The 22,113-nt window shown below is 43.6% G+C and overlaps 2 protein-coding genes across 5 annotated transcripts in view; one reads left to right on the top strand and one right to left on the bottom strand.

Annotated features, from left to right (window-relative positions):
• Positions 1-6,050, bottom strand: part of TMEM200A (transmembrane protein 200A) — a 45,267-nt gene extending 39,217 nt beyond the window's left edge. The window contains exon 1 of one of the 2 annotated variants that reach the window (XM_081187743.1): positions 5,443-6,050. The gene's annotated coding sequence lies outside the window, so the exon portion shown is untranslated. The remainder of the gene's footprint in view (positions 1-5,442) is intronic. The other variant, XM_081187742.1, reaches the window with a different exon arrangement.
• The window catches only part of SAMD3 (sterile alpha motif domain containing 3), a 49,067-nt gene continuing 31,716 nt past the window's right edge, over positions 4,763-22,113 (top strand). For all 3 annotated transcript variants that reach the window (XM_081187739.1, XM_081187736.1, XM_081187738.1), the window contains exon 1: positions 4,763-5,033. The gene's annotated coding sequence lies outside the window, so the exon portion shown is untranslated. The remainder of the gene's footprint in view (positions 5,034-22,113) is intronic.

Raw genomic sequence — 22,113 nt, 5'->3', positions numbered from 1 at the left:
ACAAAGGAGCACAGCCAGTAAAAAGGTTGGTAAGTACAGATTATGCTAACAACGAAGGGGTTTCGTGCCAGTATGAATGTGTTAGGAAAGGGCTGCTGCTTGTGATAGGGTCCAGTGACACATACGTTTGGCATTGGTAACAGTGAGAAATTAATCCCATGCCACTGTACAAAGGGTTTCATCTCACATTCAACCCTGCTGTCATCAGCCAAGACAGTGGCTTTAAATTGAATATACTCAAGTACAACTTTTTTACACTGAGATTCTTCACCAAGCATCAAGGGTCAGCAGTCCTCTCTACAAACTCATCAATCTATGCCAGATTTAATTTATCTATGGGGTGCTTGTTATTTTCCTACACATATCATTTTTAATTACAGTAATTTCTTTAAAGACGCCGCAAACCTTAATTGGGAAGGTTCTGGACCATATTGAAAAATTATCACACTTCATATCATGTAATGTTATCTTTGCTAAATTAATTCTGTTATAAAACCAAGCATAATTAAAGGGTGCTACAGTGGTACCTCGGGTTAAGTACTTAATTCGTTCTGGAGGTCCGTTCTTAACCTGAAACTGTTCTTAACCTGAAGCACCGCTTTAGCTAATGGGGCCTCCTGCTGCCGCTGCGCCACCGGAGCCCGATTTCTGTTCTTATCCTGAAGCAAAGTTCTTAACCTGAAGCACTATTTCTAGGTTAGCGGAGTGTGTAACTTGAAGCGTATGTAACCTGAAACTATGTAACCCGAGGTACCACTGTATTATCGTTTCACCTGCCCTATTCCTTTGCATATATCTAATGTATGTTTCAACTTCATGCACATAGTGAGGGGTTGTTAATGACTCTTCCACAACTGATGGCATCATCATCATCATCATCTGGATTATATGATTTTCCCTCGTGCATTAAGGACAAAGGACATCCAAAGACGCATCGTCACCAAAGACACATTATAAACCATAATGTTGTGCCAATGCTACAAACCATGACAATGGTGCCAACATCAGAGGAATGCCCACTTAATATTAGTTCTATAAACTTAGTCAAAACATCTTTCTTTATCTGAGTGCTAAATTCCCCCCTCCTTCAAAGGATCATGATGGGAGATGCAGTCTAACACCTGGAGGCCAGTTTGTTCCAACTGGTCTAAACAAAGGATGCCCTGATCAGTTCCCTGAATTTTCCCACCCAAATAGGATGCCATTCAGTAAGTCACATATTCAGCATTCACATGGCAGTTTATGCCAGTTTCCCCAATATTTTCCTTACAATTTCTGCATTATATAAAGGCCACTTCCACAAATTTAGTGGTATATAGCACAATTTTAGTGCTCATTTCTGTGTTATTTGCAGATGGTTTTTTTTCTAGAAGCACGTAACATGGAAATAGCTTGCACTATAATCCCCTATATTTGTGGAAGTGGCTTTTATGTCATGTTACGGCTCAAATACAATGCAGAAATCAACAGTTAGGGAAATGTCAAAAACAGAATAAAGGGCCGTGTGAATGCAGTCATAATCAGTGCTGTAAGAAGGTTGCTACCTGAATGCAGCCAGACTTTTCAGGTTATCACAACAAAGGTTCCTGCACTAGGCTTGTGTATGTCTGTGCTAAGAATATTCGGTAAGAAAGTAGAATGAGGCGCCACGGCCAAATTAGGCATATTTTTCGGCCACTAGGAAAAACCAGCCAGGATATAGTACTGCTTCCCACACTGTCATCATGAGGAGCATAGCTAGCTGGTAGAATGTATGTACTGCACAGTGGCGTAGCGTGGGGGGTGCAGGGGGGGCCGGCCGCACCGGGCGCAACATCTGGGGGTTAGGGTTAGGGGGCGCAAATCCATGGGTTAGGGGGCACAAATCCACGGGTTAGGGGGCGCAAACTACTTGCCTTGCCCCGGGTGCTGACAACCCACGCTACGCCACTGGTACTGCAAAGAGAAGTTTTCCATGTTCAGTTCCCAGCAACTGCAGGTGGAACTACAAAAGACTTGTGTCTGAAATCCTAGACCTCCTGCCAGTCAGTGCATGCAATACAAAACTAGATTAATCAGTGGTATGATTCAGTATAAGGAATCTTCCTTCCTATGTTTCCCTGACATGGAATTCAATCTCCATCCTGCATCCATAAAATCCTCCATCCATAAAAAGGGGGCTGTATTCATAATGGCACACTTTCCCCCCATTAATGCACACAGAGACACTATTCAGATAATACAGGGTGCAAGGTTATCCAGATACATCTGAAAACATTTGTGAAGCCTTGTATGTCCTTGATGAAGGCTTTCTTTCAGATCTCTCTTCTCCATTAGTAGCGATGAGGAGAGCTTGGATAAGAGAAAGAGACAAGAGGCAAAGGTAAAGTGCATTTAAGCAGCAGTGTGTGAGGAAATGTGCAAGTATTGAGGAGGAAGGTGTCAGTGTGTACATCAGGGATGGGGAAACTGTAGCCTTCCCACCATCCCTGACCATTAGCTGGGCTGACAGGATCTGGAGTCCAACAGCATCTGAAGAGTCACAGACTTCCCATCCCTGGTGTATATGAAAGAGATAAGTCTCACAGAAGACCTGCAGGTATGAAAAGCTTTATTTGTGTGAAGCATTATGCATATGCATGTTCCCTCAAGACCTGAAGCTGCATGCTCATTTCAGGGCCACTCAATAAGTCCAAGATCTGCATACGAGGACAGGCAGTCTTAATTTGACCCAAACTTTCCACATGTGAAGGAAGGAGTGGCCACATTTGCATGTCACCATATGGCAGGGTTGCTGGTTTGCCATAGTCTGTTGTGAATGAGCAGCATACCTGATGGCCCCTACTCCACTTCTTTCCTGGCACAAGTGGGAAGAAACAAATCAAGCAACGGTAATTAAGTGTCTTGGTTTGCTGCTCCCTAACAACCCACTGTTTGTAAGCCAACTACAAACCATGTTTTAAGGCTGGCTAGTGATCCTGGCTTGTTAGGAGAAAACAAACCAGGAACCAGGGTTTGGATGTCAAGTTTAGTTTGTTTCTCTCACTGATGCCAGGGAGAGGCGGAAGTGATTGGGCAGTGTGCACCATCATGCTGCACATACCCAATAAAACATGGGTTGGCAAACTAAGGCCCGGGGACCAAATCTGGCCCAATTGCCTTCTGGATCCGGCCCGCCGATGGTCCAGAAATTGCCGTGTGGATTGGCGTGAGGATTTTGATTGTTTGGGCTGCGCCATTCCCCCCCACCTCACACACACCACTGCGGCACCTCCTCCCTCTCTCCTCCTGGCTTCACCCCGCCCTGCCTAGAGGACAAAGGGGGCTGGGCTTTGTTGAGCCACAGTTGGCTGAGCGCCATTTTAAGCAGCCCCTCTCCGGAGCCAGCCCTTTCACGCTGCTCATCGTCCCTCCGCCGCTGCCGCCATCAGCCCCTGCCACTTGCAAGGCACAGGTAAGCAGCCACTGGGGCTCGTCCAGTGCTGTGGAGAAGGGAGGGGTGTTTCAGTGGAGGGGATTTCCCCAAAAAACATATAGTCCGCCCCCCCCCCCAAATTCTGAGGGACAGTGGACCAGCCCCCTGCAGAAAAAGTTTGCTGACCCCTGCAATAAACCATGATAAGCCAGCACCTCTATTGTGAAGGGTGAACATGGACTGTGACTTCAGGTCGGTTTTGTTTTTTCGCTCTCCTTGCAGTGCACTTCCATCTGAATCACACTGATGTCAATGAAAGAGCAACAAGTAAAATATGTTCCTATGCCAACACAATACAAATTACATATGATTTCTTCTCCAAATTGCTATATATCTGCACTTGAGCTTTTCTCTGCATGAACACTGCTTTCTGCTCAGGACAAAAGACTAATTGTTATCCATGCACTAAATTACTGAAATTGCCTCTTAATTATACTCTAACAAGTATTTTGCTAGAAAAGAAATGTTACTGGCAACATGATGTAGACACTAAAATGTTCCCGTTTAGAAACAAGATGAAGCACTATTGCCAAATCATTCAACTATTTCATACTTCAATCTACTAAGAATATAGCTTCTTCTTAGTAGACCCTTTTCAAAAACTCAAAAGGGAGAAATGTTTCTCTCATGAGGTCCATTATATGCAAATAGAAATTCGGCGTGTGCTTTACTTGTATGATATCAGACAACACCAAGTTACAGAACCAAATCCCAAAATACGGATTATTATTTTTTGAGGTGTAGTTTTACTGAGCAGGATAATTCCATATCTAAATACCTGGTTGCAATCCTGAACACAATTTGCGGCCAATTAACTGTGACGTCAATGAGCTTTAAGCAGACACACTGTGTGCAAGATTGCAACTTATATGATAAAAGCACACTTATTGAATGCTATATTTGGTAGTGGGAGTCAAAAGTAAAGCTGATACTACAGAAAAATGTCTGTTGAAGAATATGTACCAAATGCACAACCCTCTCACGCACAACTTCTGAGAACTTCAATTTATCCAGAATTTGTTATCTGAGCTTTCATTTTCGGTTTTACTTGGGATCCCACTTTTCAAGTGTAGTTTCTCTACTGCTGTTTAAATGGACACAAACTAACAGTTCTTCCATTCCTGAAAATTTTAAACTAGGAAAATCTCTACACTTTTTATGTACTACCGTAAAGGAGCAGATGGCCTGAATTCTATGTAATGTGACCAAGACCTTGTTAATTTTAAACATGGGCTATTTAAATTCTTCATTAACAGGTCATCTGAGCATGACATGCTTCTTACAACCATCTGTCTGGTCAATTAACAATCCAGACTGAAACCCTAACCTGATTTAAGGGAAGAACGGCATGTGTTTCTTTTCATTTCTGTCATGGGAAAAGTACACTCCCCTTGATAGTTTCCATCTGTCCCTCTCATCCCTGTAAATATTCGGCAAAGCAAGTGTGATTGTGTGTTGTGTGTGTAAACCAGCACAAAAATTTAAATAGAAAATGCCAAGTTCCTTTAAAAATAGACAAGAAACTACCCTTGGACGAATGCCAGCGTTTTCCCCGTCCATTTCTTGCGCCTTGAAGCTGGTAAGGAATTGTTCCTGAAGAATTTCAGAGCCAGACAAAAGAGGGTGTAGCAGCTGCACAGAGCAGCGGGGAGACTCTTCACGTGCCGTGGCCCTTTTTTGGGCAAGGGTGCCCCATTTAAGGGAACGCTGCCTCCCCCATTTTATCACTCTGCCCCCTATCCAATTGAAATCTATTGCAACAGACCCCCCCCCCAGCTCCGACAAGTGCATGTTAAAATATACATATGGGAGGCGGGCGAGGAACAACGCGAAGAACAAAGAGTTGCTCCTTCCGTCAGCTGGGAATCCTAAGGATCGCTGCGAATCCCGTTCGCCCTCCTACGAAGACGGTCGGGCATCTCCTTTACGGAAAGAAAGACGCCGAAAGGGTTTCAGGTCCCTCCCGCTCCGCCGCTGCCGCGAATTACCTGCAGCAAGTGCGCGGGGTCTCCGAGGGTCCGGCGGCTGCCGTGCTCTTCCCGGCGGGCTTCTCCGCCTCTCGGGTGCCTTCACACCAGGGGAGGCTCCGCGCGAGCCAGACCGCGAGCGCGTCTCTCCATGCTCCCCGCGCGCCGCCGCCTCCGCCTCGCAGGGGCTCAGGCAGACAAAGCCATGAAGGGGGCGCGGGAGTGGGAGGCGGGGGCAGAAGGGGCCGGGGAGGGGGGTGGGCTGCAGCGGAGGGGGGGCATTTATTTCGGGCTCCAGCCAAAGTCCCGCCGTGGCGCGCGGACTCGAGCTAGCCGTTCCCTCTCACCTCCACTGCTGCGCAGCCAGCCAGATGTTGCAGCCCCCCGGCTCATCCGTGGGGAAAGCAGAGGTGCCCTTGGTGGGAGTTTCTCTTCTGGGGGGCGGGGACACAGGGCCCCTCCTCGGCGGCGACCAATGGGAGGCGTGTCTCTTTCTCTCTCTCTGAGGGAAGAGAGGAGGAGACAGGCAAGCTCGAAAAGTTTTCAGCTCTCCGTTGATTCAAGAGGTCGCGTGACCTGGTTCCTTCTTCACACACACCCCTCCTCCCTAGATATGAACTCTCCCGAGCCGGAGTCGTAAGGCGAGTCGCCAGGGCACAAACTATCGGCGCCTTGCGTCCAGGGGTGACGCTGAAGAAAGGCGTGAAACGTCTCCCGCTGCTCCTTTCAATTCCACCCGTTCCCGCGCTTAGGGCTGAAAGGAGAAGAGCGCCCACTCCAACCAGCCTTTATATTTGGGACATATAAATAGGTTCTTCTTCTTCTTCTTCTTCTTCTTCTTCTTCTTCTTCTTCTTCTTCTCTCTCTCTCTCTCTCTCTCTCTCTCTCTCATACACACACACAGGGGTGCGTGTGCTAATTATTTCTTAAATTTATATCCCGCTCTTTGTCCCAAATGAGTCCAAGTAGCCGCGCGGGGGGGCTCTGCCAATATCCAAGCGCGTCTTCCCCACTAGCAGCGACGCGCAAAGAAAGCTCAGCGGGGATTTTTGGAAGGATGAACCTCTTTCTGCGAATTAATCCGCGGCAGCTGCTGGCTCTGCGATCAATCGCTGTGGCTCTTCAGCTGTTGCTGGTACTCCAATTTCCATCATCCCATGCTGGCTGCGGTTGATGGGAGGTGGAGTCCCAGCAACACCCGCAGGGAGGCGCAGACTTCTCGCCCGCCTGCTCCCAAGCGTGCCTGGAAGGGCGGAGTGGTGGGAAGACCCGCTTTGATGCCGCGCTCATTTGCGTGGCGATGGTGAGAGCCGCGGGGCGAGAGATAATAAACGAACGCCAGTCGGAACTCTTAATTTCCACCCTAATTATATAATCCAAGATCCTGTGTTTATGATCGGGAGAGGGCGATAACACGGGGGCATTTGCGTGACTGGGAATCGCAGCTGAAAGGGGCCAGGAAGAAAATCGGGTTTCTTTTTGCCTTTTCAAATCGCGCGGATCATCGGCCAACTACTCTTGGCGGTAGGCGTAGGAAACCGCGGCAGAAACGGTGCCTGGAGAACTTAGGTTTCGACATGTTGTGCTTGGCGGGGGGGACGGACGCCCTTTTTGCATTGCCCTCGAAGATCGCAACTTACTACCACCCACAACTTACCGTATTACTGCCAACTTGGGGGGGATGGGTAACACTTCTTGCAACTGGTCTGATGATGGTCCACGAAAGCTTATGCCATGATGAAGCTGCAGCCGCCTTTAACTTGACACAAGACTCTGCTGTCTGCCCACCCCCACCCCCAAAATATGATAAATCTGGAGCAGTTCCTAACGGGACTTCACTCGTTTCTCTTTCCTTTGCTCCCCCTCTCGGTGCGCTGCTACTTTGAGCGAGAACTCGCAGAAGATCAAAGAAGCTCAGGAAGGGGTCAGTGTGGAGAGAACTGCCGGCAGCAACTTTGGAATTAGCAAGACAGCGGGAAAGTTTGCGGCGGCGCTTACAGCTGGAATGACCTCTGGACCGTTTCCCAGCTCAGGAGAGGCAGTTTCCCAGACACAACCTTCTGGGCTGGGTGGATAAAGTTTAAGTTTCTTGTAAGTGTGAGGTGTCCAGAGCAAAACATTTCCGAATTTAGGACAACTTTGCTAGGGTGTGATTTCAGCCTGTGCTTAATATTGGGATTTGTTTTCATTAGAGTCTGTGAATTATAATAAAAGAGAGGAATGTGCTTGAGGATGAGCAGAGTTTTTCTTTTGCATCTGGTTTTATGCAGAAAGCCTTTGATGGCTTCTTCACCCCATTCCTGAAAATTGCTCAAGGAACTGTAAGAGGCCTGGTGCTGATGGTGTAAAGTGTTTGGAGCAGTTTGGAGAAATTAGCAAGCCATCTAACTAATAAAGTGACACATCCTTTAAAACACATCAGCCAGATTTATTGTTGTTGAGACTTTGGAGGAATGCTTATTTCCAACAAACAGATTTATGTACGGTCAGGAACATGGCCAGAAATTGCAACTTTTTAACATGGGGAATTTAACTCTGTAGTCTCTTCCTGTCTCTCTCACACATTCTTGAAGTTCTTTTTAAAAAGACAATTGTAGTTGATTAAGTTTTACTTCAGATCAGAACGAATTTCAAGCACACATGATCCAACTGTTTTATGCACTTGTGTTCTACATTTTACACTCTTCTAAAAGCATAATTATCCCTAGAAACTTGCGGACAAGAGAGAGAAGATGAGTGGCCTCTGCTACTGCATCTTTCTTTAGTAAGCAAACAAACAATCCGTAGTGATCATGTTGCTGCCCAACAGCTGCTCTGGGTACATAATCCTTCCCTACTGTGGTAATAAAAGCCCAGAACATATCACTTGTTGACTCAGGAAGCAAATCATTCCATTGACGTGGGAAACAAATGACCATGTTCATATCTCAAAAGGAGAAATGGATACCTGTAACTAGAGGGTATACCAATCTCCCCCCCCCCCCAGTAACAAAAGTGGAGATATTTACACTGATAATACACTGGTGCTATAAAATCAAGGTGGATACAAGTTATTGCTGACAACATAGGATATTGGTTGCAACACAGTCATTTGTTTAAAAATGTCCCATGTGGTGGCTGTAATTGCATGGACAAGCGGACTGCCACCTGGAGCTTCCTGCAACACCTTGGGACCTTTGTTACACCCCTTCCACAAATACTTTGGCAACCTAGAGAAGCCTGTCTCATGGTAATACTAGGTTTACCATGGGGGCAGAGAGCACAGATTACAGCCTCTGTGTGTTTACCCATGTGATTAACCATCATTTCCGCCTTCTGTTCTTTTCCATCCATGTTGCTATTTATTGATTTCTACTGAACAACTTAGGGGACGTGGGTGGCACTGTGGTCTAAACCACAGAGCCTAGGGCTTGCCGATCAGAAGGTCGGTGGTTCAAATCCCCGCGACGGGGTGAGTTCCCATTGCTCGGTCCCAGCTCCTGCCAACCTAGCAGTTCGAAAGCACGTCAAAGTACAAGTAGATAAATAGGAACCGCTCCGGCGGGAAGGTAAATGGCGTTTCCGTGTGCTGCTCTAGTTTCTCCAGAAGCAGCTTAGTCATGCTGGCCACATGACCCAGAAAAACTGTCTGCGGACAAACGTCTGCTCCCTCGGCCAGTAAAGCAAGATGAGTGCCGCAACGCCAGAGTCGTTCGCAACTGGACTTAACTGTCAGGGGTCCTTTACCTTTACCTGTTACTGAACAACTATTTTGCACTGATGAACACCATTCTCTCATAAATATGAAAAGGACAATGAAGAGGGTAGAAGGAACAGACATTCTACTTCTTTGTTGATTTAACATGCAAGAGACAGGGGGGATGAGCATGCTAACTCTGCTGTCCCTGTTCCCATCACCTTCCATCATTTGGAAGGCAAACATTTGAAGTGTGGAGTTTCCTGTACTTAAGTACTTCCTGTACCATACCGGCCTTCCGTATGGTCTTTCAGGGTCCTGAACTGGGCAGGGAGCCTCCACAAGGGTCAGCCTGGCTCATAGAAGCTTCCTGTTTGACCTAGCACATCCAGATTCCAAAATCTCTCCCCTTAATAGGCACCACAGCTTCTTCCACCTATGCATGTGGAATGGGCAAAGCGGCTATTTAGCCTGTTTCTCTTCTGTGATGAGAACAGCAGACTAGGGCCTCTCAGAGATCTCCCCTTTGGTGAATGAACCAAGACACTGACAGAACCTCTGCTGTTTCCACGATTTCATCTTTCATCAGGAAGCCAGTAGGATTGGGTTAAGGATCTGCACATAGTGTTGGGTCATTGAGATCCTGTTGAAGTCCCACCCACCCCACCATGCAACAACCTCCCTGCCAGAGCTGAGAAAGAAGGTCGTGGAGATATGGGTGGGTGACTCTGTTAGGTCTCCTTGCTCTCTCGGTGACTTTGGGGACCATCAACCATTGTATTTTACAAGTCAGCCTTCTGGGGTTGAGGTTGAGGCCATGGTGAGACATTGATGAGACACTGGTTGTGTTCCTGCCTGTAGGGCATCTTCCATGGCTGTCAAGCTGTGGGCCATCATCATTACAACATGTTTCTGAGTGAATGCTTGGGTACTGTTTTCAGTTTTTCAGTTTCAACCTAGCTGTATAATGTTGAGTGGGTGTGATGAAATTCTCTCTGAATAATTGTAACCGTTAAGAAATATGCAGTGTGTACAACAGCAGGGAGCTGTTGACAAGATGATGACTTATTGTTTACCTGATAGGGGTGGCTGAGGCACACAGCCTAAAGTAGAGGAGTTGTTTCACTTGTCCCAGGGTGAGAAGCTAACTATATACAATGTACACCACCTGCTGGTGCCACAGTTCTTCCTGTCAGCTATGTGGACATTGCTGAGGCATGAACTGTGGCAGAGCTTTCTGAACATTTCATGTTGGCGACACATTTTTTAGACATGTATCATTTCGTGACACAGTAATTCAGTTTTACTAGCAAACCAGAGGTTAACCTAACCACTTTCTAGTTCCAGGAGGAGAGTGGGGAGCATGACACACCTACACACTGCAGCTGACACACTAACATGTTGCAACACACAGTTTGGAAAGCTCTGAACTATGGGAATTGCCCACACATACGATATATTAGGATGTGCCTTCAGTGTGCATTTTGCTATTCCTTTAACATAGGAAATTTCAGCAAGTGCCTTAAGCTGATGTGTGTCATCAAAATATTTGAAGGAGCTGACTATGTCAATGAAATTAATGGCACAAGAAATTGTCACCTTCTGCTTCCTGGAAGGAAAAGAAATGTATTGTGCGATTTTACTATCTGATTCCATAACAACAGACTCCTTACACGTGGATGATGCCATGAGCATTACTAATACCATCTCTCTTAAAAATTCCACCAGGGACCTCTAGATGAACTAACGAAACAAGGAAGAAGCAAAGCGTAATTCTCGCTGGGAATAAGTAGGGTGTCCTGAATTCAAGAAGCAGATAAATTACCATTATCTTCTGCTTTCTATGCCTGAATCATGCCATCTTGTGAAATTATTTCATATTAACTCACTCTGGGTACAGAACATCAAATTACCTGCGTCATTTACATAACCAGGGGAAATTCCTGTCATTGGTTTTAAAAAGAGTGAGAAAAAATATGCTGGTTTCAAAATGTGCAACGGCAGAAGTGAATGCATGCAGAGATATCTCCACAACAAAATGCTACTGTTCAAATTGTAGTTCAAATTATAGGTGCACAGGGAGTAAACTTAGCATACAGAATCTACCTGGTGGGATATATGAAAGTATAAACTTATCTGATAAAAATTGGCACAGATACAGCAAGTTAAAAAGTGCCAAAAATTGACAAAATTAGGTCAGTTCACAGGAAGATTCCTCTAGTGATACAGTAAGGTTCAGATGTGCTGTAAGGTAATTGAGGAGCAGCATAATGTGCGACAGCTTTGTTGGTCACAGGCATTCCATGCTTCACACCTGACCTTAAACTGGTTGGTGTTTTTTCTTTTCTTTTTTTAAATGGTGGCGGTGACATCCTTCGAAGCTAGTCCAGCTGTTTGAGAAACCTGTCACACTGGTTGACAATACAACACTGGTTAATCAACTCCTAAGGGGCAAGTGGTCTTCAGACCTCCCAATAAAATATTTGAGGGGGCTGGAATCCCCCCCTAAAATTGATGGGCATTGCCATTCAAATAGTGTCATTGCACTACATCATGTGATCAGTTATGCAGGGCAGTGCTTACTTGCCCCCCCCCCCAATATTTTGTTCAAGTTGGCACCCCTGCCCTCCCCTTCCTCCTCTACCCTTACCTTATCTATTCAACCTGGTGTTTGACCTCTAATCCATTCATGACCACAACTCATAACTCTGACTCATGTGCCCATCACCTTTCCTTGCAAAATTAGGTAGGATAATATCTTTCTTTGAACCAGCTGCTTGCTTATGCAATATTTCTAATCAGATTGCCCAGTCCTGTTCACTAGACATTTTTGGATGATCATTCCAGGATTCATAAACTTTGTTTCGTTCAGACGGCAAGAGTGTCAGGGCCAAGCACTCCTTCCTCACCCAAATAAATTCCTATGGCACAAAGGCACTGGCTTGCATGATATGTTTTGTTAAAACTGGTGAAAGTTAGTTAATAAGCCTTCATTCAAAAGAAATAATCTAAGAGGTTTATTTATCATGAGCATCTACCCAGCAATCACACTACTTAGGTTAGGTATTTTTAAGTGTTTTATTGATTGACAGCCCTAAATATAAGAAGTTGTACTTCAGAAAGCTGCCAAAGAAATTATACGGAAGTCCTTCTGCAGTGACACCATACAAGTAGCAGGAAGCTTGCTTCTGCTGAGTTATTTTAAAGGTCCCTCTTGTAAAGTCTTTGCTCAGGTCTCTAGCTAGAGGCCACTGAGCAATGCAATTAGTTTAATTAACCAAACAAAATGAAATGCAAAACTCTTATGAATAAAATTCTTGAAAGGTCAGCCATAGTCTTGAGTTATATTAACAACATATGAATGCCTTGTCATTTCATTGCCTGCATGTCAGACACAGTCATTAAAACGGGAGTGTAATTTATCAAGAAAGCTGTCCAAGTGTGACAGTCTAGCAGACTACATCAGGTAGCTAGCACTTGCTATAAGAAAGATTAGCATGACATTTTTTTTCTAGAATTAATGGAAGCTGAGAACTCGGGGGGGGGGTGCACAACACACACACACACACACACTGCATAGTTCATACACAATCTAGATGTATTGCATATTTTGTGCTCCTGAACAGTGCTACTTGTCTCCCAAGACAGACGGATATGTTGAATCCTGAACCAAAATCTACATTTAATTTTGACTGGTATTTAAAGACTAAGCCCATTCCATATGTTATGACTTTCTCTCTTTGTGATACAAGAAAGAGAGGTGTAACATATCAGGCTTCTCCACACCCACACTTGATACAGGGTTGGCTCATCAGCCGCAGTGTATCACCTTGCAAGATCAAACATCCCTTAAACTAAGCAAGGAACACTTAGGGCCTTGTGTCCAAAGGGCTCATTCACATTGATGGAAGAAAAGAGGGACACAAATTGGCCAAAAAGAAATGTGAATTAAGAATGTGGAGTGGAACAAAGCACGGCACAATCTAGGGTACAGGAGGCTTCTATGATGTTTTCATGGGAAGTCTGGGATAGCTCCGGGTAGTGGGTTCAAGGCCCATATTGGGCTAAAGATTCCTGCATTGCAGGGGTTGGGCAACATGACCTTTATGGTCCCTTCCAACTCTACGCTTCTATTATCTGTGGAGAAGTGTGAAAAAGGTAGATAGAGGTGTCATTAAGAAGCCAAGAGAGAAGAGTACTGGGCCATTAAGACCAAATGACAGCACAAAGGCTGTCCTTTCCCTGGCTCTGAGTAATGGACACAGACAGAAGAATTGGGAGGGGCAGGTTGCCAGGGTTACAGGGGTTGTGATGTCACCACAGGGGAAAAAAGCATCCTTTTGCAGGAATTTTCTGGAAAGGGCAAGAAGGAAGTGGGGACAGAACTCCACGTGGTGCTGGCTGGGAGTGGCTGTGCACAAAGACCAAGGAGCATGGGAGAAGCAAGAAGAAATGCTCTTGAGGTGTAACGTGTTCTTCACTCCCTCCATCAAGGCTCAAGTATAAATATGTGTAAATGAACCATATTTCACAAAGACACCGCAGCCTCTGTTGTGCCTTGATTTTCCAATGGAAACACAACCCTGATTTAAGTGCCTGGAACTCCCTGGAATCTTGCTATAGCTCAGCGGAGATTGGGGATGGCACATAACAATGTCTTTTAATGAACACATATATTGCTGCTAAGGGTCAGCATTTCATTATTTTAGCTCACATAAACTTCTCAAATGGACACCCCAACCAATTCATCCATGAGCCAGAATTGCCATTCCAGCTGACATTCATGTCAATTTAACACACGCAAAAAGATGGCAAGGGCAGGCTCCAAAAGGCATTCAATTTCAACTGTTAACTATTGGAGAAAAATTATTCCTGTAGATAGAATGACAAGTGACTTTTTTTTACCTGGCATTTCACTCTCACCTTGCCATGCCATAGTGATGTTGGCCCTGGATTGCTAGTTAAATTCTCCTTTGAATAATGACATCTTGCTCACCAAGATTACGTCATCTGTTTCAATTTGTTAGCCCCATCACTTTTGCTCATCACCCTACAATATTGCATAAAGAAACTCTGTGGTTTTAAATAGATATCAATTTGCAATCCGCAGGTTGTGTAGGAAGCCTAGACAAATGTATTGCCCCTTTATTATGATAAAACTAGAATACCAAATTCTGATATTTTCATCACTAAACCCTTTCCCGTAAATATTTCAAGCAGAGGCCTATTATCTAATGCCTTCCCTGGATAACATGCTACGAATCTTGGGCCTGATAGACTACATCTGTTTTAGTGGCAATGGGTGGTTTTCAACTAAGCTTTACACAGCATGGAATAAAGAACAATGAATATTACAAGAGTATGTTCATTAATTTCAGTGGATATACTCTGAAGAAATGTAAATTCTACATTGGGTGGTATTTAACTTTCTTAGCCATACCATTGTTGGAAAAACCAATGATAATGGCCTTCTCTGAGATACCCTTAAACCTGTGCTAAATTACTGTTATAATTATTATTTAATAATTAAGGAAAGACACAATCTGTAATCATACTTTTTCATTTATTTTATTTTTAATGTTCTGATTTGCAAGAATACAAGATAACATACAGCAAGCAATATATAGAAACTCGGGAGGTGGCTTGGGAAAACTAGGAGGGCTAGAGAAAACATATTTTTGGAAATTAATAAAACATAATGTATTCAGGATGCCAAATTAAAAAGCTTTTCTGCCTAATATGTCTGACTTCCGTCTTCTGTCTTCTTTAAAATTGAGTTTTGAATAGCATGTATAGACTAACATTAAAATGAAAGCAGAATCATGAAATTCTATAGCAATACGTAACCATAATTTTGTACAGAAATGTACTTTGCCTGAGATATAGGTCCCCATCATCTTTTCAGACAAGTGCAAGGTAACCTCTGTACCTGGCTGGGACTAAGGTTGTGGGAACTGTATTTTGTTATGCACACTGGGAATTGTAGCTCCCAAGGTTTGTTTTGGGAGTGAAAATGTGCCTTAAATATGTAGCATGTATGCAGCCTCAGTTTAAACCCTACTGGAGCTAACAGGAAGGAGGAAAAACTAGAAACCAAGGCAGCCCAAGCCATCTCCAGACCTCTTTGAAGTAGGTGGGCTATGCCAATATATATGAAGGGTATCTGGCAAATGAGCCGGCAAGTAGCGAAGACCTCAGATTAAGGTTTTGTAGGCTTGTGGCTTTGAAGGAGCAAAGTAACCCAAACACTTCACTGCAGCTTGCTTTTTTTTTAACCTATGTTGCTGCGGGTTGGGCAAGAATGAGTTCAGTAATTTTCCACAATCTTTACACCCATCAAACATGTGTATTTTTAAAATTTTTATTTGATTATTGTCAGACAGAGATATCTATGTCTTTTTTTAAAAAAAGCAGTTTTATGTAGACGATGTATAATGCAGTGGTGGAATGCCACTTAGATCTTTCCAAACCAACAGTTATTTCTAGACTTTTGGCATTACAGTATTCACAAAGTAAGAGCTGAAGCCTGCCAGGAAACAGGTTACGGTATATTAGGTTAATAATAATAATAATAATAATAATAATAATAATAATAATAATAATAATACCCCGCCCATCTGGCTGGGTTTCCTCAGCCACTCTGGGCGGCTCCCAACAGAGGACTAAAAACAGAATGAAACTTCAAACATTAAAAACTTCCCTAAACAGGGCTGCCTTCAGGTGTTTTCTAAAAGTCAGATAGTTGTTTATTTCCTTGACATCTGATGGGAGGCCGTTCCACAGGGCAGGAGCCACTACCAAGAAGGCCCTCTGCCTAGTTCCCTGTAATCTCATTTCTCACAGTGAGGGAACAGCTAGAAGGCCCTCGGCGCTGGATCTCAGTGTCTGGGCTAAATGGTGGTGGTGGAGACACTCCTTCAGTTATACTGGGCCGAGGCTGTTTAGGGCTTTAAAGGTCAGCACCAACACTTTGAATTGTGCTTGGTTGGAAACGAACTGGGAGCCAATGTAGGTCTTTAAGACCAGTGTTATATGGTCTCTGCAGCCACTCCCAGTCACCAGCCTGGCTGCCACATTCTGGATTAGTTGTAGTTTCCGGGTCACCTTCAAAGGTAGCCCCACATAGAGCGCATTGCATGTTGTAGCTATGGTGGGACTGGTTTATACCTAGTATTTAAATGAAATTACTAATTATACCTTTCTTTGCTGCTTCCTTGTCCAGCCTTTGTCAAGAATACTACTAGACTTGCAAGTTTGATAACCAGAAATCCAGAAAACCAGAAAGTTTGAAAACCAGAAATCTACCTGTTATCTACCAGTAGTTATTAAAGAAGATATAGTCATAGCTTTCTCAACAAACAGAGCTATTATATTGGCCCCCAGGAGGTGGAGGAAGCAGATGAGTGGGTCAAGCTATTGCTACAGTGCATCCCCTTTCATACCTGTGCAGAGAGAAACACTATCCCTGGGCTTAACCTGAATCCCCTAGATAGCAAACTCATAAAGTGATTCATTCCTATTACAAGAAAATCAACTCAGATGAGCTGATGTGGAAAGGAAGCAGGACCTAGCTGCAGTTTGCAATGTACATTCTGTCCATGACCTCAGGATTACTATTATGTTTTTGAATCACTACAAAACCATTTCTGGAAGAAGTCGGTCATCCAAAGGTTATTAAATGAAAATAAGGCACATCTGGCAGCATATCAATTGAAAGCAGTAGATGTATAAGTACCTTTTTGTCCATTTATTGGTAAATGGATTCTGGACATGCCCCTCAAATGCATAGTCTTCTGTCCTACATGCAGAATCAAAATTAACATATTATATAAACAAATAACAATCTTATCCCTTGAGATTATGAGCAGAACCATTTACAAAGCACTATTACAGACCCTTTCTGCTATCCAGTACCCCTGCTTGCCTGCAATATAAAAGGAATACATCATCCTTGATTAAGCAATGGTATAATTTAATCAGGGGATGCGGCTGAAATCACATTCAGCAAGAGCAGAGCTCAAGCAGTCTGTGACTGGCAGCCAATCCCTGTGATTAAATATCAGGACTAGAATACACTTGGGAATGATGTTCAAGCCACACACAAAAAATGTTTCTTTAATAATGGAAGGAAGAGCAAGTGAGGAAGGCAATAAATGCCAACAGAGTGCATTGGAGACTTGTGCATGCTGTAAGTGAAATTAGAGGCAAGAAGCACCACTGGCTTCCATGGCAATAGGAAAATCTTGACCATTCTTGGTTTATAGTGCTGAGAGCTTCTTATGGATGGGATAACTGAAAGGGCTGATCAATAAAAAACATAACCATTTGCCCAGTAAAAGCATGGCAGAATATGCAGAAAGAGTAAGCAGAGTTTATTGGCTGGGTAATAAATCATCATCATCATCGTCATCATCATCATCATCATCATCATCATCATCATATTATTATTATTATTATTATTATTATTATTATTATTATTATCCCACCCATCTTGGGTGTAAGCCACTCTCGGTGGCTTAAAGGTAAAGGGACCCCTGACCATTAAGTCCAGTCATGGACAACTCTGGGCTTTCGGTGCTCATCTCGCTTTAAAGGCCGATGGAGGTGGCGTTTGTCCACTTCCAGAGACAGGTGGCTTACAACATATATAAAAACATCAATCCTTAAAAACTTCCCTAAACAGGGTTGCCTTCAGATGTCTTCTAAAAGTCAGATAGTTGTTTATTTCCTTGACATCTGAAGGAAGGGTGTTCCAATTGTGTCATTGGGTTTAAAAGATATTATTTTAAAGCAAATAGAATTGTAAGAAGCTCTTAATAATTTAAGATTCAGGAAGGTTAATGACAAAAGCTCCAGTTTACTGTTTCTGGAATATACATATACATACATATACATATACTCCATACAACCAGCTCAATACAATTCTGTGCAATATGTTTTTATGGATTTGTTTTATACATGTGAGTAGAGCATTCCCGTAAACTGCAATTTACAGGGAAGCTAAGTCTGCACACAGACTCCATGTGTGTTCATATGGTAAGAATATAGGCATGGTCAGAACATCTGGTTACAGATGGATAAGGGCCAGTCCAGATTTTATCTGAGTGAAGTTTGCCATGGCAGATAGTTTGGTGAAGCCAGAGTTGGATTTGCTTATATGTTTTAGTTAACAGCTCTCCATAATGTCTGTTACTGGATATGTATTTGCCATGCTAAGTTACAGCACTGTGATCAATTGCGCAGGAATAGCAAACAATTGCACCTGTCTGGCCACAACATAATGTTAGAGTGTTGATGAATTATACAATTTCTTGTAATTTGGATCAGGACTTTAACTCTTAAGATCTGCTTTACTGGATTTTACACCAGCCTGCTAGCGTTGATAGCAGTGAGCAGAGAACCCACAGGGCTGCTGCCCCACGATATTCCACCACCCAAGGCATCTGATTCAGTCCGCCTTATAGGTGAGTCGGTCCTGCCTCCTCTGATTCCCACAAAAGGCCTTAGTAAATATCCCCTCAAAAACCCACAATTCATGAGAGACTGTTTGCTCTTCCTGCTCAATCCCAGTTTGCATTGGCTCAGCCTCTCTGAACCTGCTCCATCAGACAACCCCACATTTCACTGCATGCTAGGATTGAACCCCAAACCTCTCTTCCATTCTGAACAGAGGAGAGTTTCTTTCTGTGAATGAATGTCGTGGTGGCTGATGTAGATGTCTTTTTGCAATTGATGGGGGCAGATTCCAAACCATGGCAGGACAATAATCTTGACTCTACTAGACTGATTTTGGAATAAAAAGGAGCACTGTTCTCCTGCTTCCTTTTTTTGCATTCCATATGAAGTCAGATTTATAACACAGCTCAAAAGATGCAGAGTGAGGATTTTTTTATGAACCATAAACTCTCCTTGAAGCTGCTTCTTGAATATCGGGGTCAAGGATTACTTAACATGCAATCTGTCTATAAGCATTCTGAGTTTTGAACAGGCCATGGTTGGCTGCTGTTCCATCTCAGACTGGAGTATGTGTGTGCACATTAATCTCTCGCCATTTCATTGTCTCTACCTTTCTCCCACATTTGACTCATAATATTTCATCTTCAGGGTGTAAAACATTATTCTGAATCTTTCACTCAGGGATGTGATTTCTTGCTTATGCCCTTTGATATGATTTACTTTCATTCAACAGCTATGGCCCAAGGGATTTGTCTCAGATTCATTTTTTCTAGACTTCCATTCAGGGTTTCTCTCCAGTTGGCTTCATAATACACATATGCTTCCTGATTCTGGCTTTTAAGCAGAATAACTGAACAGTTATTAGTTCACTGAGGTCTAGAATCCAAAGATCTTTTCTTTCCTTTTATTGTATGTTGGCACTTCTCTTGCAGGGATATGGTGTTTTCCCCGTCACTGAAATGGTGCTACTATATATATACTTGGGCAACACAGTCTATCCAGCATTTCTCAACCTTGGGTCCCCAGATGTTGTTGAACTACAACTCCCATCATCCCTAGCTGGCAAGGCCAGAGCTCAGGGATGATCGGAGTTGTAGTCCAACAATATTTGTGGACCCACAGGTTGAGAACCGCTGGACCCTGTTCTTCCCTCCACACCGAGGACATCCATTGCAAAGGTGTTATATTGAACATGGCAAAGTGAGAGCCACAAAACTTCATCAATGCCTGCCCCATCAAGCTTTATTTCACATTCATTACTTTACAAACATTCTTTAGTGCTCACATGCCTGGCAATGGCATGCTCATTCATTTTCAGAAGTGGCAAAAATAGTCACAGTGATGGCATGGAATCTGTGATTTTTTTACTACTCTTTTTTTAAAATAAAAAAAATTCCTTCCTGTAGCACCTTAAAGACCAACTAAGTTAGTTCTTGGTATAAGCTTTCATGTGCATGCACACTTCTTCAGATACACAAATCCCTTTTTTTTAAAGGGATTTAGTGCTAAAGTCTCTTACTATTGGGATAGGATTACACTGCCAGTCTGCCAGTCCTTTAAAGGTTGTGAGCCCTGCCTTTCCACTGCAGAAGCACACAGATGCCTTTTCTTTCTCCTCTCTCACCCCATACATTGGGGTATTTTTAACAATGGACAAGGATGTGGTCATCTCATTCAGCAAGTCTATTCCACTAGCAGCAAGCTTTCCTCTAGAATTTCATTCCTGACACTAATAGTGCAATATCTATCTATCTATCTATCTATCTATCTATCTATCTATCTATCTATCTATCTATCTATCATCTATCTATCTATCATCTATCTATCTATCTATCTATCTATCTATCTATCTATCTATCTATCTATCATCTATCTATCTCACTAAAATACTTGGGGGAGGGGGAGTTGTCCAACTTTTTAAAATCACTGGGAAAGACCCACCCCAAATGTATCCTTTACCATTGTGTTTGAAATGCAATTGCTATCTACGGTGCCACCACGTGGAATTATGCCTCTATTGCAGGGTTTTTTAGTTGTTTGTTACTTGCATCAGCATCATTTTCATTGAGAGACTTAAGAAAGTTTAATTTTAAGGAGCATTTGACACAGCCGGTGCTGCCAATGCTGATGGAATACAGTGGTACCTTGGGTTACATACGCTTCAGGTTACATACGCTTCAGGTTACAGACTCCGCTAACCCAGAAATAGTACCTTGGGTTAAGAACTTTGCTTCAGGATGAGAACAGAAATCGTGCTCCGGCGGCGCGGAGGCAGCAGGAGGCCCCATTAGCTAAAGTGGTGCTTCAGGTTAAGAACAGTTTCAGGTTAAGAATGGACCTCCAGAACGAATTAAGTACTTAACCCGAGGTACCACTGTACTTTGAAAAAGTTATCACGGTACCACAGCAGATCTGATGTACCTCACAAAAGGATCTTTGGCTGCAGGGCAGTAGTGGATAGAGCAATGCACATTTGAATGCAGCAGAAGAAACAGTAAGCCAAATGTTGCATATGTTATAGGAACATGTGCTAGTCTGAACTTGAGATACTGTAGAAATACTGAAGTGATTCTCAGTATTTCAATTTATTGACACCCTGCTTCTGGGGAATGATGAAAAGCTTGATTCCAGCATACAAATCAAAAAAATAATTTGCCAGAGATTTTTTGCTTATGTCAGTAGCTCATTTCCATACAGTTCTGTCTTCAGTACACTAGGCCTGTATATTTTCTATGGCAGCATTTTTGGTACTTGTTTTTTTAAATTTGTAAATGTTGATATTTACTGCAAACCTTTCCCCCCAGCAATTCTATTATTCTATTAGTCTGTTTATATTTCTAGCAAATGTGATGGTGGTGGACCAAGAGAAAAACCTGAAGGATGTTTGAAAAACTATTTCAAAGATGTGTAACCCAGAGTGCACACTTCCCTGTCCTTTTCAGAGAGCTTGTATCCCCAGAAAACTGTGTCCCACAGGTGCACCAACTCCTATGGGCCGAGGCTGTTTTGCCACCCCCAATGTATTTTTTGAGGGGGCTGAGCCGAGCCCCCTCAGTACTCAGGAGGCATTCTGGTCCATCCCTGGTACCCTGTGGCATTGTGTGGCATCAGGGTGTCACATGGCATCACACATGTGACATCGCGAAATCGCATGGCTCCCTCACAGAGCATAGGCTCTCTCAATCATGTTAAGAAGATGGCACCCCTGGTGTCCCACTAGTTATTTCCATTCTGCCAGGTTTCTGTTAGGCTTGTCTCCATAACCATGCATTCCAGCCTACCTTTGTTGGCACATGATGCCTGTCTCCAGACGTCTTTGGCACATGTGTTTCGCCCTATAATGTTTTCATCTCTCTGAATTGCTCATGTACCCCAGCTGTCAGGCGTCAGAGGATCCAACCCACATGGTAGTTTGCCAGGAATGGATAAGACAAGGAAAGTTCTTAGCAACACTGTTTATTCAATATTCACAGAGAGAGGCTCCACCCCCCCTTTTCTCCTACTTCCTCAACCATCAACAGCACCACCCACCTTACAGTGGCTGCTTAGGGCCATCTGTC

Source organism: Podarcis bocagei (genome assembly GCF_964188305.1).
Source record: "Podarcis bocagei genome assembly, chromosome: 3".
In the NCBI taxonomy this organism is placed as follows: Eukaryota; Metazoa; Chordata; class Lepidosauria; order Squamata; family Lacertidae; genus Podarcis; species Podarcis bocagei.
This window is presented reverse-complemented; position numbering and strand designations above follow the sequence as displayed.